The 17,622-nt window shown below is 41.8% G+C and overlaps 1 protein-coding gene across 3 annotated transcripts in view; it reads left to right on the top strand.

Moving 5' to 3' along the window:
- GRB10 (growth factor receptor bound protein 10) overlaps positions 1–17,622 on the top strand; it is a 145,727-nt gene that overhangs the window by 38,637 nt on the left and 89,468 nt on the right. The window contains exon 3 of one of the 3 annotated variants that reach the window (XM_064705572.1): positions 5,359–5,476. The exons of the other annotated variants lie outside the window; for them this stretch is intronic. The gene's annotated coding sequence lies outside the window, so the exon portion shown is untranslated. The remainder of the gene's footprint in view (positions 1–5,358; positions 5,477–17,622) is intronic. 3 annotated transcript variants of the gene reach the window in all.

Below are 17,622 nucleotides of genomic sequence, written 5' to 3'. Positions count from 1 at the left end.
AGAAAAAATGGGATGATTTACTGTGTTTCCGTTCTTTTGCAATCTGTAGTCACAACAGTATTTATGTGCAGTGACTTGAACTCTTGGGGAATATTTAGTTCTTTAACCCTTTGCTTTGACTGTACAAGTCTCAGTGACATAAATAACAAAAGAAACCCAGTTTGTTTTTTTTTTCTCAGTTTATGAAGATATAATTTTGGGCATACAGGAATGTTCTGTTTGTCTTCCACCTTCTGCCTTCTGTTTGTTTTCTCATGACCAAGATGCAGGTATGACTTCAGTAATAATTAATGTAGTTTGGTTTTACTGACCTGAATTCTTATTTGAGAAAGAACTTGTAACTTGGTATAAAATGGACTACAAGCACTTGGCCACAAAGTAGGGAGAAAATGGGAATTGCTTTCTCTTACGTGTACAGAGCTGTGGATTTCAGGATTGCTAATAATCCTCTTGATCAGATAAGAGTGCAAAATAGTGCACATCATACTTGAAAAGCTTTGTGCACTTCAAGAGTAGGAATTAAATACATTAGAGAATTAATCAGAGACTAGCTGCTGTAATGAAAACCTCCTTCAGTGATGTCAGATTTGTGGATGGGGAGATGATTTGCTGCCAATACTAGAACTACAATAGCAACATTGCTCTGCCTTTGTCTGGAGGAGCAGTTAGGCAGAGGTCCTCCAGGTTTTAGTATGGCAGCTTTGATCCTTATTTTTAATAAAATGATACAGTAAGTTAGAAGACACCTTTGGAGGTCATCTGATCAAAGTCCATAGCATATTGTTTTCCTGGAGTGCTTCATCTTAGTGAGTGTGGTTTTTTGGGTAACTTGCTTTTTTATTTTCAGAGATGACTTGCTTAGATTGGGCAGTTAGAGAAGAGAGGGTTTGTCTTTTAGTGAAAGGGGAGGAAAAAAACCCCTTTTGATTTGAATAAATCTCTAATTTAATTAGAGAATTACCTTGATGGATGCAATAATCCTCACCCTTTTGACATCCAGATGCCTTCTATGTGACTCAGTCATCTCTGCCACTTTGGTATTGAACAGTCTGTTATTTGGCATTAATTTAGGTATACATGCTGCAGTCCATGTTTGTGTGCATAAAGTCTTTTTTATTGTTAAAAAACTTGCATGAAAAACATTTGTTTGCAGAATTTGTCTCCAAGTGGGCTTGGAGAGGGCTGTTGAAACCTGTGTTTTGGCCCTTATTGTCTGCCTGACACTGTTTGCATATCTTGACAATTGTTGATTGATTCTTTGGAGATCTCACTTGCCATTTGTGGTAAGAAAGGCACCAGGCCAAAATGGTTCTGGTCATTCCTCTCCTCAGCTGGGCAGGGAGAAGAAAACATAATAAAATGCTTATGGGATGGGGTAAGGGCAGGGAGAAATCACTCACTGGGTACCATCACAGGCAAAACAGATTGTCTGGGGGAAATTAGTTTAATGTATTACCAATCACATCAGAGGAAAGTAATGAGAAATAGAGATAAATTTTAAAAACACATTCCCCCCACCCTGTCCTTCTTCCCACGTTCTACTTCACTCCCAGTTTGCTCTCTCTCCTCCCCTCCAGTGATGCAGTGGGATGGGGAATGGGGTTTGCAGTCAGTTCATTGTCATTGTCTCTGACAGTCTTTCCTCCTCAGGGGGAGGACTACTCATACTCTTCCCTTGCTCCAGTATGGGGCCCTTCCCAGGGAGAGAGATTTCCATGAACTTCTCCAGTGTGGATCCTTCCCACATGAGCATAAATCCCTTCCAAGGGATGCAGTCCTTCCACAACAGGCTGCTGTGTCTTGTGGGGTTGCAGGGCATAACCTGCTCTAGTGTGAGCTCTTCTCTCTCTCTCTGTGGGTGCAGATCCATTAGCCTGCTCCAGTGTGGGCTTCCCACAGTGTCACAGCCTCACTTGTGCATCTGCATGCTCCAGCACAGAGCCCTGGTTGGGCTGTAGGTGCATCTCTGGCTCCCCTGTGGGACTCCATGGGCTGCAGGGACACAGCTGCTTCACCATGGTCTGCACCACGGGCTGCAGGGAAACCTCAGCTCCAGTGCCTGGAGCACCTCCTCCCCCTCCTTCTTCACTGACCCTGGTTTCTGCAGAGCTGCTTCTCTCCATATTCCCACTCTTCTCTTCATCTGCAACTTGTCATGGTTTAGGAATGGTACTCCTTGATTTAGTTCTCCCACTGAGGCTCTCTAGATCACACTGTTGCTGGGTTGCTCCCCCAGCCCTACCACTGGGGGTGGCCAGAGAGGAGAATTGGAGGCTCACAAGGCAAAGATAACAGGTTAAGATGAGAACAGTTTACTGGGAACAGCCATGAGATAAGAAAAGGAACAGTAACAGCAACAATATTGACAACAAAAGTATTTATTAGAGAGTGATTTCACATGCAGGACGCTCTGGGAACCTGACCAGTGCCAGGCTTGCTCATCGGGAAGGAACCCCTTCTCAGAATGCCCCTTTTCTGACCCCAGGCAATGAGGTGAGGTGGTGTAGAATAACCTCCCTGTCTTAGTAATGCCACCTCCCAGCTTCTCCAGACATTAACCCTGTCTTGGTCAGAACCAGGACATAATTGAGCAGATGGTTTTTTTTTTTTTTTTTTTTTCTTCACAGAAGCCAACCTGGTCCCTCCTCCCACTCCCAAAGCCTTCTCTTGCAAACCCAATACATGATTTTCAAGATTCAAAACAAATGGTGGCTTAATTTACTCTTATTAGGCTTAAACGTACAAGGATTCTGCTTCCATAAAATTTAAAATTAATCCTGGAGTTTGGTTTTTTCACCCTAAGAGGACAATATGGAAGGACCAGAGTGCACAAGCAGGCTTTCAAAGTCCTTGGGCATAGCTGAGTGAAAAAACACCAGATGCATTATTACATTGCATCATTCTTCTACATATTGCATAAAGAAAAGCTGAAATGTTGCTACTGCCAATGCAGAAAGTCATCAGATTTGTGAAATATGGTGTCAGTCAACAGATCTTTTATTGACGATACTCTTGTTTTAACAGTTTACATGGATGTGGTGTAGAGGGTTGACGGACTGGAGCAGACAAAGTACAAAGCAGCGCGAACATTAGTGAATGTTTTTACAAGACATGTTGTTGCCTCCAATATGAAGTTATGAAATCTGTCTCCCTGAGTGCAGACTGCAAATGTTTTTTACAGATACAGTTGATGCTGCTTGTTAGTTTTCATTGAAGACCAACTGAAGCTAGATTTCTAGCTTTTATTTTTCTTGGAAAGAAGTCTATTTAAAAAATTGCCCTGAAACCAGTTGTTTTCATTAACACTGAAATAGGAGTGTGGTGCTTACCACACTCCACTTGAAGAGGAGTGCAAGTGAACTTCCCACCATTATGGTGTATCTTCAGAATACTTTATATGAAACAAAATAGCATCAAAGAAGTTTGTATCTTGCACTAAGCTTCTATGCAATTGATTGCAGTTTCCCTTCTGACAAGAAATAGTAATCAATCTTTTTTTTTTTTTATTTTTTGATGTACTAGTTTACATTTCTACATTTCCAGTCACAAGTATTTACCTTACTGTTTGCACCTCTGCTTTTGTATTCTGATTTACAGAAGTTGGTTGGCAAAACATGAAGTCTTTTTTTGAAGGTGAATGCAAGCAAGAAATTTCAAGTTGCTCAGTCCACATTTTCCAATTACATGAATTTTTTCCACCCATCAAGAGAAAAGACTCAAAACACTCTAGTGGTCAGTCATACCATTTGCTGCTTGTATTACTACTACCATTGGTCAGGATAGACCAAATTGCAACACAGATGTTGCAAACCAAGTGAGAAAATAAAGTAAAGAAGTTTAATTTTGCATCTTCCTGTTAATGATTTCATGCTTAAACACTAGCTTGACCCTGTCGTTAAATTCAAGCAGTCTCTTGATTCAGCTCTGGTTTTCATTCATGTTTAAACCTATGATTTGTTACTTTTATACTTGAGAGAAAGTTGAGGGTGGATCTTAGGAATGTATATAAATACCTGAAATGTTGTAAAGAGAATGGAGCCAGGCTTCTTTGCCTGACCAGAGCCAGTGGACACGATCTGAAACACAGGAGGTTCTCCCTTGATATTGGACAATGCTCTTTCACTGTGAGAGTGACTGAGCACTGGCAGAGGTGGTGAAATCTCCATTCTTGGAGATTGTCCAAAGCCACCCAGACATGATCTCAGGCACTGGCTGTAGGTGGCCCTGCCTGAGCAGGGATTGGACCAGGTGACACCCAGAGGTCTCTTCCAACCCCAGTCAATCGGTGATAGCGTGAAAATCAAAAGCAGCGGGTCTCTTTAGGTTCTGACTTATATGCAGCTTTTAAGAGGATACTTCAAGACTGGAAACATACCCACATTGATATAGAAATAAGAACAGAGTATTTTCTGCTGTTCTCTCACAAAACTTCACGAGAACATTTTGAAGCAATGGTAACAATCAGTTTAGCAGACTATAGCACCAAACAAAATCCTGCATATTTTTTCATGAGTTGGATCTTTTCCAAATGAGTAAATATTTAACAAGCTGTTTACCAACTGGTTATTTTGGAGAAGTACCAGTATGAGTTTTTTCATGTTAATAACAGCTCTGATTTAACAGAAGAGAGTTGATGTACCAGTCATAAGAGAGCTTCACACTTCAAATGCCTGCATAAATATGAAAAGATAGAAACCTGAAATACAAAGGAATGGAAGCTTTTTTTTTTTTTTAAGTGCATTGAATATAACCAACTGGAATTACATTACTGATAGTTGAGGGCATCTGCTTTTAATGAAAATCCTTACACAGATGTTCTGTGTTCTAAATATGAGTAAACAGTAACCAGTGGAGAAGGTTATTTTGTTTTTTAAGCGGAAGATAATATTGCTGTGTACTTGGAGCTATCACTTTTCAAGAAAGCACTGTGGCTCGGATAGTTCTTAGTGTTGTTGTCCATGCCAGTTGGCTCAGAGAGATCTCCTCTATCCTTGGAAAAGACCAGTGATACAATGTTGCCTTATATTTAAGTATTTCCAGGAAATATATCTAGATACAGAACTTGCATAAAGTTGTGCCCAGGACATTTTCTTGTGTTACATAGTCTAAAGAGAATCTGTTTGATCAAAGGAAGGACAATATTTCATAAGCACTTATATAATTTTTAAGTTGAAAAAGAAGGTAGGAAAAAACTCCTCCAAACTACCAGCCCAGATCCTGTGATTCTGAATGAAGCTGTTTTTGTGAACAAATCTGAGAATTTTCCTGTTTCTAGAGAGAAACTGCGGGTACAGTTTCCAGACTTTTTTGTTCATGTGATGCCTCATGGCAGAGACCTCCTTGTTTCTACACTTGCAGACTTTCTACTCCAAACTGCAGCTGCCGATTCAAAGAAGAATGGAGAGCCTGAACTCACTGTAGCCTTGGTGTGGTGAAGGTGCCATTTACTCTGTAAAGCCAGGAATAAACATATCAGGTAAACTAGTACTAGCTGTGACTGAAAACAATCTTTTCCTGCTCTTTTTGCAACCCCTAAGAACTTTCTTTTCCATTCCTAATATAATGTAATCTGGAGTGGTCTTTTTAGAAAGTTATTCGTAGGTTCCCACAAAACCCTGCCACTTTTTGAGGTCTTTTAATTTCTAGTGTTGTAGGTATGTTCTCTTTGTGGAGAGGTGGGATGGAAAGTGCTGCACAGAGCAAGGACTTGTACAGCTGACTCTGCTTTTTCAGGATGGAATTTTACCAAATTGATCAGCTTTCAGGAATCCTTCATAAACAAGGGGCCAGATTATTGGTATTAATGGCCTTTTATGCTAGATAGTATTGATATTTTAATCCAAGGCATTAAGATACAGAGTTTTTATTTCTGGTTTTGAAAGAACAGTGAGCAATCAAAGGTAGAACACAAATGCCCAGCAAAGCTCTCAGGCTTTACTGCTATTTTAAGATAGTTTTGGCCTGTGTGCTGGTACGGCCAGTGTGCATATTTGAAATTCTAGCCTCTACAATGAAAAGACAAGCCTTCGGAAACAGCCAGTGGTTTTGGAGCATGCTGGTCCTTTGCAAGCTGAATGTTAAACAATGACTTAAGACTCTACTACACATTGGCTGTAGCTCTTGGTGTCTTACACGTTGGCTCCATTTTTTGACATAATTTTGGCAAGTGGGGGAGCCTGGCAATCCTTCATGCTAGAGGCCCTAGCTCTAATAAGGCGCTTTAGTTATTAGCACAAGTAAATAGTTGTCCATTTGTGCTTCATTAATGCATATTAGTCATACAGTAAATGCTGTCATGCTGGCAAGTTCCCCAGAAGAGTGAATACTTCTGTGCAGTTCAGGAGGGGGTTTCTGACAAAGTGGTGTTGGCACCTTTCTTGAAGAAGTTCTTGAAGCTAGTAGTGTAGGAGAGTGGCAGGCCATTATTTCAGCTCACATGAGATTTGTAGGATTGATACTTCAGTGAAGGCAAAGAGGTATTTTTCATCAATTTTATGCTGTTGCAGTAGGTTCTTCTCAGGTATTCAGTTGACTTTTCTACAGCCTTCAGCTATACTGATGCAGGTTGCTTTGGGCTGTGGGGAGTACAGATGAAGTGCCTCCTCTTCTAATGAAAATAGATGTTCCAGAAATCCCATATGATTGTCCAGTATTGTAAAATTTTAACTACGTATTTGAAGAAACCTAGTATGTGCAGCTAGATGAAATCAGAAGACAGCACAAGACCCATGATCTGTATAAGTGTTTTGGTTTCTTGAGAGATAAGACCCTTAGTACAAATGGTATAAAACTGCAGATGAACATGACTTGTTCTTTGGAACAGCCAGTGTAGATCCTTTGAGTTCTTGGCAGTGACTTCTGGAAGGACTTGCTCCATACTCTTGCCAGCTTGTCAAGGCTGACCAGCTTCTGGTGCTTCGTATTGTCATCCTCATTGTTTTGAAGAGGAGTGTGTTTTCTGCTTCTGCACTCACCGGGATCATCCTCTGATTAGTTACTTACTCTTTTGAAGATAACGGTGAGTAGCCTTGCTAGCGTAGTGTTGGTTAGCGTCCTTTGCATCTTCTAATCAATCCTATCTGCTCCTAGTTAGCTTGTCTGATCCTTAACTTCTCTTTGCTCTCAGTAATGGTTCAATCCTCCAGATGCTGGCACTGTGCTCAAAGAACTGGGAGACATGAGGAGGAACTAGGAAAAACTGAGGGAGAAAAATCATTGCTCTTTTGTGTCCTTAGCTGCTGGATCCTGTGCACAACTGAGAGCTAACTAAACCAGTAGCCATCCTTTTGTTGTTACTTGCCTATATAAGAATTCCTTGTTTTTTCTTGGCATCCTTTGCTTGCTCCAGCTTTTCTGCATGTGCACAATCTCCATGTTCTTTCTGTGTAACCTCTTCCTCTTTAATGCTCTTTGTGTTTCAGCATTTTAGCTGAGGCAGGAGATGCCTGTCCATTCAGCTGGCTTCTGCCATTCCCCTGTGACTTTCTGCATGCCACAATGCAACTTTCTTGGGATTTGAGTAGGCTGTCCTGCAAGATCAGATTGTTGCCCTGGGTGCCTTGGTTCTTCAGAGAAGTCTGCCATGGGAATCTTGCATGCAGATCCTTGAACAGGCCAAGAAATCTGTTTTCTCATAGTCCAAGACTGTGATTCTGCTGGTAGTCTTGCTCTCTTTGCTTACTCATTACCGTGATCTCTGCATCATCTCCACTGCCATCAACCTCTTCCTTTCCAAATGGCTCTTCTTTGTCTATCAGTTGGCTTTGCCAGCTTGTTGGTCCAGCAGGAAAATGCTTCCCCAGTCAGCTCACTGATCACTTGTGAAGTTGTCTTCAACTCACTCCAGAAATCCTTGTGTAGTCCAGTGCTGGCTGCAGCTGGAATGGCACTGTTTGCTTGTGAGCGGGTCAGAAATGTGGTTTAGCCAATTTGTGTCAAGTTTCTCCCCATCCCATGCACCTGGCTGCAAAGAGGGACTTCATTGCTTTGAGCAAGACAGGTATTCTGAGCATTAATCTTCTTAAAGATGGCGAGTGCTTCTTTTGGGAAGTATTGAAGTGGAAAATGAGGGACTTGGCAGTGTGACAGAAGCAAAGGAGAACCTAGAGGTGCTGGCCAATTGTCCAGGTGTTTCCTGTCCAGCACTGTCCCTTGTGGCTTCCCAGACAGGCTGTTTGTACTCGGTCTTCTGTCATGGTGTTCTCCTGGCTTCCCTGATGTTTACTCTCTCTCACAGGGCTTACATCCAAGTGGACTGTCTGCCATGCTGCCTTCTCCAAGGACCCACTGCCAGCCATATCTCCCCAGGACTGTCCTTGGGGTGGTGTAGAGAAGCTCCCCCTTGCTGAGTGGCTTATCAGGTCCACCCTCAGATGTGACTGGTGCTGCTGTCCTTTGGTCATGACTGCCTCTGGCTCCAAGTTATTTGGTGGGGAGGCACTAGGGGAGTCCTGGCCAGATGTTCCCCTTTCCTCTCCACTGTGGGCCCCTTGCAGAAGAGATGCCATCTGCATGCCTGGAAGGCACGGAGGCAGTTCAGGTCAGGGAGCAAGGGCTGACAAAAGCCTTCCAATGCATGAACTGTTTTATTGATTGTAAAGGGTTTGTGCCTAGCCTGGCAAGGCTAACATCTCCCTTTCCTGCCTCTAGGTTTTCTGCCTCTTCCATCTCTAGCAAAGTGGCTAGACTGACCTCCCAGGTTTGCCTTGCGTGGTTATGTTCAGGCTGATGGAGAGTAGTGGGTGGGGGAGCTTGGGAGAAGATGTTCTAGCTCTCCTGGAGGGAGATCATGGGCTCTTTCAGGAAGACATCTTGGCAGTGATGAGGTCAGGAGACAGTTAACTATTAACTTCCATCTGGCATCTTTCCTCATCACCCTCTGTGGGGCTCTGGGTCTCCTGCCACCTGGTTGGGTGAAGCCCTTTTATCCTGCACAGTCTTTCTGTGTGCTTGTATCCTGTTCCCCCTCTGCATATCCTGCTTCTTCCAGAGCTGTTTCTTGGGCTCATTCTTTGTGGCCACACCACCATGACCTCTTGGAAAGATTTCTGCAGAAGGTGACTCCAGGGCCGTATGTAGCATACATGTTACATACATCCATAAATAATCAATTTATGAAAGCAATTTGTTTACTCACCCACACATGCCCTCTCAAGTTAATTTTTTTTTTTCCTTTTTGAATTCAGGACAGAACTAAGAGTTTGTCAACCGGAATATAAATGCCAATATTTGAGGTAGTCACCTTAAGTGTTTTGTAGCTGGAAGTATTTCTAGAACATGTTTCCTAAGGTAAAAAGACTTCAGAGGGCTTGTTTCTCTACTTCTAACTATATAGAAGTATGTAAGGCAGCGAGTTGCAAATTTGATGAAAAATATTCCTTCCTGTGTATTTGTTGGGGAGATTTCTGCATGGCATACATTATTTTTGCCATGATGTGAGCAGAAGGGTTAACTGAAGTTTGCTGAAGATATTCTGAAAAAGGCATCTCTTGCAATCTTGTTTTTTCTGGAGTCCTTTATGTCCTTGGAATTATGACAAGCTGCTGGCTGTTGAACATGAACTGTCTGTATGGTTAAGTCACAAACCATAACTGCTATGCTGGATGAGAGTTGGAAAAAAAGTTTTTTGACAGTGTATCTTTTGAGTATGACTTGCCCCGAAGATTAAAATAAACCCAAACCCACAAGACCAGAAACTTCTCATCCGTAGCATCTTCTGAAACAGGGATATTGACACGATAACATGTATTATTATGATGTAAGATTACACACATGCTGTCAGTATTGTGGTGTGATAATGAGCTTCTAGGTAACCCGTCACAGTTAATTTTCCTGGTTTAGCTAAATAAGTAGTCTTCTGTTTATCTGTATTCAGAAGGTGGCCCATTCCTCTCACCCACAGTTTGATTCTGAAGCCTAGTTCAATGTTTTTCCTCATCTCTTCCTTATCTTGTGATTCTTTTTTTCTTTTTTTTTTTAATCTCTGATTTGACTTTAATCTCAGCAGGAATGTTTTCCACTACCTTTTATGTCACAGACCTGCATTTTTGGATTAGAAAGAATAGCTCAAAACCAGAGGAAGCAGTACAATGAATACTGGTTGTACTGTAAAAGGTACCACCCTGAATTAATCACCATTCAGCTGAAGTGTGGTGGCTGCTCATGTGCAAGCTGCCAGCCCCTTGAACTGCAAGGTAAACAAGTTACTTCCCCTCCCTAATCTTTCTTCAGCAGTGGTTTCACAGAAGAGAAAGAAAAGCCACTTCAGTTCCAATTGAACAGCAGCTCATCCGATTGCATCCCATCTTTTCTTGGAGCAAACAGTAGAAATCCATTTGCAGAGATGTTCTTGCGGTTGGTAGGAGTAGTGTTTCGGTGTTGCTGAAGCCAGCATGATCAAACATTGCATATGTGGATTTATTACAACTGTGGGATTTCTTGAACTTTTCTTCTGACTGACCAGGTTTGCAATCTCTGTTCAGATCTCCTTGTCTGGAGACCCTTTACCTGGGCAGGTCTTGTTTTGAGGTGGTTTGCTCATTCTGTTTCATGTGCTGCCTTGGCAAAGTTTGGCACAGCAGACCTTCCTCCAGTAGCATACTGGTAGTTATGAAACCCTTTTGATCTGTTGAGACTTTAATGTAGCCTCAGAGACTTTGTGTAGAATTAAAGCAGCTGCTGCTAACCATGTAGGAGTGCCTCAGTGTATGTTCTGATGTACTGTGGATAACTTCCTTGGATGTGTCCAGTAGGTGTTAAAAGTGGTGAGGAGCTGTATAAAAAAAGGGGTCACTTGACACACACACACTATGAACAACTTTAAAACAGAACAAAACAAAAAGAAAACCTTCCAAGTATGAAGAGATGATTGATGTGCTTGCTTTTAGTGTGCCAGCTTCTGCAAAAACTGAAGATTTATACTTTGTATTGTGTTTTCTGGGACAACGTGCAATTTTACATGTAATTTGTTACTATTTAAATGCAAATTGCTGATCTTTTGTAAATTTTCTTCCTTCAGAGAATGTTAAGTCAATAAAGATTTTCTGATAAAGCCATCTTCTTAATGCAGGATAACTGGTAGAGCTACTTGCAATTAACTCCCTTTCCTCAAGGAAAGGAAAACATGGCAGCCACTACCTTGAGATGGGTAGATGCAAGTATATATTTTTATTGATACTGGAACAAGTGTAACAATGATGCATATTTAATATAGTACCTAGATTTTTGAAAGTTAGACAGATAGTTAAACTAGGCTGAGCATTGAGAGAAGTTCTCAGGCTAAAAAGTACTTTTGAGGTGCTTGGATTTTACCATAGTAAAAAACCTAAATATTTGTTTTTCTAAGGACAATGAAGATGAGGAAAATCAGAATCATTTAGGTTGGAAAAGACCTCTAGGATCATTGAGTCCAACCTTTGACAGATAACCACCCTGTAAACTAGACTATGGTATTAGGCTCCAAGTTCAGTCATGGACACCTCCAGGGATGGTGACTCCATCACCTTCTTGGGCAGTTTGTCCCAGGTTTAAGAGCTTCATGAAGAATTCATGAAGAATTCCTCTCAATATCCAACCTCAGCCTTCTCTGGTGCAGCTTGAGGCTGTGTCCTCCCGTCCTGTTGCTGGTTGCCTGGGAGAAGATGCTGACCCCCACCTGGCTACAACCACCTCTCAGGCAGTTGTAGAGAGCAACAAGGTTCCCCCAACCTCCTTTTCTGCAGGCTGAACACCCCCAGTTCCCTCAGCCACGTGTTGTAGGACTCATTCTCCAGACCCTTCGCTGGTGCCGTTGCCCTTCTCTGGACTTGCTCCAGCACCTCTATGTCCTCCTTGTAGTGAGGGGCCCAGAACTGGACTCACACACTCAAAGTGTGGCTGAGTACAAGGTGATGATCACTGCCCTGGCACTGCTGGCCTGTTTTTGATACAAGCCAGGATCCCATCATCTTTCTTGGCTACCTGGGCACGTGCTGGCTCGTGTTCAGCTGCTGTTGACCAGCGCCCCCAGGTTCTTTTTTGCTGGGCAGCTTTCCAGCCACTCTTCCCCAGCCTGGAGTGTTGTGTGGGGTTATTGTGACCCAAGTCCAGGAGCTGGCACTTGGACTTGTTGAACCTCATATAATTGTCCCTTTGATCCAGATCCCTCTGGAGAGCCTTCCTGCCCTGCAGCAGATCAGCTCTCCCACCCGGCTTAGTGTTGCCCATGAACTTACTGAGGGTACACTTGATGCACTCATCCAGATCATCATTAATAAAGGTACTGAAGAGAACTGGGCCCTGTATTAAGCCCTGGAAGTTTCTTTCATTTTGAGAAATTGAAGTAAGACAGTGATGCACTGGAGTAGTCAGGATGGCTCCTGTTGTAGGTCTTATCTTAATTTTTGTTTTCTTTCCAGCTGTTATGAATTGACAGTTTCTGTGTTGGTATTTCTGTAATGCAGGCTGCAGCATCATTTGTATTAGAAATTTCGTCCACCCATTGTGTGCTAACATTTGAGGATGGCAACTTAATGAAGTCTGATACAGCATCACTGTGAGGATTTTTTTTTTTCAGGAATACTGTTTTGAACATCACAGTAAAAGATACAGTTATGTGTGTGACTTTCTGAGAGCTGCACAGGTTAAATAAGATTCATACGTGATTAAGGAAAGAAATTCAGACATTCAGGCATGTTGTTCTGTTGGTAATGATGAGGGTTTTTTGGTTTGTTTTTTTCCCTATTCTGAAGGCTTGCAAAGTAACCCATTACTGCTAAATATGCAGTACAAAACACTATTTTAAGTACCCATATCTTGCAGACTGCTTCTTAGACTCCAGTATTTTTTTGCATAAACTACATTACTGATTTGCTCTGACTGTAACCCTGATATTTGGCATGCGGAGAACACAGCAGTCTGTTCCAATACAAGATCTGATGCTAGGTTATTTATCATGAATAATTACTGTGCCTTAGGCTGGTAGACTGTGATTTATGTGGGGTTTAAGTAGGGTATAGAGGAGTCAACTGAAGTGTATAAACATTTGCCCCATATCTGAGATTCTGAAATGTCTTTTGCTTGTTTTTGGTAAGCTTTGCTGTTTTAGAGATGTGTAAAGAGTTAATTCTGTATTGAATTGAGAGCAAGTCACTGGAACTGCAAATGCCCCTGTCTGAAGTGAGCAGTGAGTTCTGGGGCAGATGGCTCCATGTAACAGGAGAATGGATCTTTACCTGAGCAGAAAGGTGTGTAGTCCAGGTAATCAGGATCATAGGTTTGATCAGATGGGACAGGCACTTCTAGCCCTGTTAATTATGTATCTAGCACCAAGGATCACTGTTGGGAAGGAGGGGAGGGGTACCAAGCACACCCTAAATTTCAGATATTGAACAAATTGCCTAGAAAGTAGAGTGATGAGGCTCATGTTGCTAATAGTTGAAGCAAGGAAGGATAGCAAAGTAGTCTTGTATGAATTTGTTCAATGTGACACTTGAAATTGGTCAGATTATCAGTTTGAAGACCTGAAGAGCAATTTCATTAGAAGGTGAGAATTTGTTCACTGACATCCAGTAAATTTTAATGTACATGTGGTCACAGGGGCTTTTTCCCCACAGGAGGTTTATCATTTTATCACTTCTGTCGAGGGCTGTGGAGAACCTTGTTTACTTGTTGGCCCATTCAGATTCTCAGTTTGAACCTGAACCATCATAAAGACAAAAGGGAGATAGCACTATTGCTAAGTAAGAGAGCAGACCCACATTCAGATGGTATAAATGCCTTTGTGTTTCATGCTACTTGCATTCCTTTGTTGAGTTTCATCTGTCTTGATGTCTAGGACTTCCTAGCTATAAGCTTGCATGCTCTTAAATGTAATGCTCTTAAATGTAATTTAGGTTGTCTTGCTGTGGTTGCCACTTCCAAAGCATAGAGATTTGAATATAAATTCCTGAAGAGAATGCACTTGTATGGAAACAGTGGTTCCTTCAACCCAGGTGGCGTCTTCCCTTCTCTGCTTCCTCTCCTGGTCTGAGACAGAGAAATGTGTTGCTGCAGTGCCAGATCCAGAGTCCACCAGCTCATCCTTTCAAGCACTGACCTTTCCAAGGTTAATTCAGGGCATCATTAGCCTGTGCTAGGACAGACTGTCCAAGGCATTTTGCGGAACGTCTCCTGTCCATGTGGTAGAAGGAAGCTGTCAAAACCTGACTCCCAAAGCCAGTGTTCTTGGAAGCAGCTGGCCAGCAGTGCTGCTATAACCAAAGCTGTAGTAGATTTGTTGCCAAGTGGAACAGATGAGCTACCTTGTATTTCACAGGTCTGAGCATGGGGAGGCCAGTGTGTTGGAAAGGATCAAATATCCCGTACTTTCTTTCTGTATTACAGCTTCCCCCAAAATAATAGATGAGATTTTTCTTTTTCTTTTTTTTCTTTTTTTAATGCAAGCTTAAAGGACTTAAAGGAAATAATTTTGAAGATGTTTTCTCAGATTGGACAGGTGTGTTAGCAAGTGTGTGATGCTGAAATTTTCCATTGCACCAGAGTACAAATATTCATTCCCATTATATTTTTTTCTGTCCTTCTGATGAAGAAGGAATATAGTCTGACAGTGCACTTAAGAAACTCGGACAAAATATGGAGAGTGACCCTGTAAGGATTCTTGAATAGGCTAAAGGTTTTATGAGCAACAACACATTGTGGTGGGTTGCATTACTCCCTTGATTCTGTGGGCACCATCCAGTATAGTTAACACGTATGAACTTGTGCTTTTGGCTCAATTTACCGTAGTCTGTTACATGTTAGTTCTTTGATACAAGATCTAACTGAAAAGCCTCTTAAAAAAAAGAGGAATATGGCATACTGCTTTAGGTTATACTTTCTCATGGTAAAAAACCTCAATTTTTAAGTTTAATTCCTATTGATAAGTACAGTTCACTCTCACAAATACCAGATTTTTCGGGGACTTCAGTGTTTGAGTCAGTATTGACCAAACCCAAAGAGTTTAGAACATGCAGCAAAGGATGTAGCTTTGAACATGTATCTTTGTCAGTGGCAGTCCCTTGCCAGTGGGAGTGACTTGCTTTGGAGGTAAGGTTAATTTGCAATTAAGTACAAGCTAGAGATACATTATCAGGTTCTGTGGGCGTCAGCAGAAGAAACAAAATTTCCATTTAAGTTTGCGACTTTCCTACTGTGAGGAATTTCCTAATACAGACTTCATTTATTCAGTGGTGTTTTGTTAGAAATGAAAAGAGGTCTAGTTTGTTTTAAAAAAAAGAGAAGTAAAAGGATACTTTGTCAGCAAGTTGATTCTTCATTTTTCTAAGTACTTTATAGGTGAAAACACCTTTAAGGAGTTATTGCCTTCACTGAAAATTTTGTGCAATTGTTTCTTTTCTGTATTTCAAGACTTTATTTTAGCTGTAAACTATGTAAACTGCTTCTAACAGCCACAGTGGTTTTAGTGTCATTAAAAATAGAACAAGCTTTTAGCATTTCTAAGCCTGTCAGTTGGATTCCCTCATTGCTAGCTGATTAAAAGACGGCAACCATGATGCACTGAATTTTCTTCTACCATAATAAATGTTATTCTGGTCCAAGAAGTGCACTATGGAGTATACTATCCATTTTCTCTGTGCAGAATATGGGGAGACAGCTCCATTTTTGCAGAAGTGGTTGGTTCCTACTAAGAGAGGACTGCATCTAGTGAGAGAGTTCTTGCCAAATGTTGGGTTCAGGGGTTCTGAAAGCTCTGTTAATGCCAGTTTTGCAAAGATCAGCCTAGAGAAGCTGAATCTCTAGTATTAGCCTGTATGCATGCTGTGAAAGTGCATTGCTGGAGCTGTCAGCTAACACTCACTATGCTCACCCCTGCCTTACTGGAGAAAAGCCTTTTAGGAGTAAACAGCTGCTACCAGATACTGTTGGAGGTTGCTAGTTGTGGTCCAGCTCTTGGTCGGCTACATTAATTAATTAATTATTTAATTAATTTCCTAGATGCCAAAGAGACACTGGGAGTTGGGGCAGGGGCTGACAGAAAGAAGCTGGGTGGTGTTGCTTTTTGGCTTGCCCTGATAGCAATTGCAGTGCAGGTAGTGATAAGTCACAAACTAGACTCCTAAAAATAAATCTGAGGCACCTTCAGAAAAATAAGTTTTTGGCTCAGCTATAGCAGTGCTTCCTATAACACTGTTGGACTATAGCTTTTAGGAAGAAGCACTTCAGTGGCTCAGGGCATGCACACTATGGGGTTTCAGTGTTGACAACAGGGTCCAAACCCCCAGGTTTTTTTAGACTTGAAGGTTTTCTGATCAGTGAGCTGCTAAAGCCCGGGGGAGGGTCAGGAGATAAGTTCCTCCAAGGTCAGACTGACAAGCCTTTCTGCCTTCCCCTGTATCATGGGACGTAATATAATTCCTGTGATTCATTTAACAAATTCTCTGCCACTGCAGAGACTTGGACCACGGACGCAGGTCTGTCTTTTCTGTCGGCCTCATTTTCCTTCTCCCTTTGCTAATTCCTGCTGTGTTGTAGCTGTCTTACTTGTTGTGTGGTGGGCTGGTAATTCTGCTGAGGGTTGTAGGAATGTGCGGATCACAACAGGCCTGTGTACCCTGCCAGGTTATCGTGTTTTCAGTGATTTGTGGCACAGAGGATTGGAGGTGCTGTGGTGTGTTGGGAGGAATGTGCTGCTGCCTTTGCTGCTCCTTTAATCCCGAACTGGCTTGTTTGTTCTTGGTCTCCAGGGTTATTGCTCCCAGTCTTGACAGCCAATACTGTAAAATCAGAAGGATTCCTGCAGTTAGTGGCTTTGCTACTTCAGGAGAGAAAGCCCAACTTTTGACAAAGCTAAGTGGCTTTATTTTAAGCCCTTGTTTGTACAAGCTCTCTTAGCAATGGGAATGCTAAAATTCTAGGTTCACAGTTACTCTGTTGACTTACTGAGCCTTTCACTTGGCTCTTACCTAGTCAAATGACTATAGTTAAGAGGCAGGAAACCAGGTTACAGGTCTTTAATTATGTAATATGTGGGTTGTCTGAGAATGCGCTTTAAAGTTTTTTGCCTAGTGTGCAAAGCCTGTGTTTTCTTTATTTGTATGACATGTTAAACACACTGGCAGAAAACAGTAAAATATACACATGCTGTCTGAGTAAACTTGAAATTGTTTGCAAAGCAGTGACTTTGGACAAACCCAAGAACCTTGCACTTCCCTCAGGATCTTAATTGGAGTACATTTCCTCAAACACTGGGGTGTCAGCTTGCTGAAAACACATTGTATCAAACAGCTGGCTGGTAGGGGACTGTGCTACTGTGCTTTTAAGAAAGGAACGTCATATGAATTACTAATCAACTTTTGGAGTTTGGATTAGAATTTGAATATTGGTCTGGATATGTCAGTTGGATTTATTCTTGTAATAGCCTGTGTGTTTGCCTTCACAGGGCTAAGAGTAAAATTGAGTGTGCAGGAACTCTGGAAGGCTGTGGATACAAGTAAGCTATAGGAAAGTTTGCTAGATGAATAGCTGGCTACTCGGCACTTAGCATAATTGAGTCTATTATCCTCTTTGTACATTTGATGCTTGAAGTAAACCAAAGCTGCAAATTCATGGTATAAAGAATCAGCATAGCTTAAAAAGCGGTACAGG

Source organism: Zonotrichia leucophrys, chromosome 2 (assembly GCF_028769735.1).
Source record: "Zonotrichia leucophrys gambelii isolate GWCS_2022_RI chromosome 2, RI_Zleu_2.0, whole genome shotgun sequence".
Lineage (NCBI taxonomy): Eukaryota > Metazoa > Chordata > Aves > Passeriformes > Passerellidae > Zonotrichia > Zonotrichia leucophrys.
This window is presented reverse-complemented; position numbering and strand designations above follow the sequence as displayed.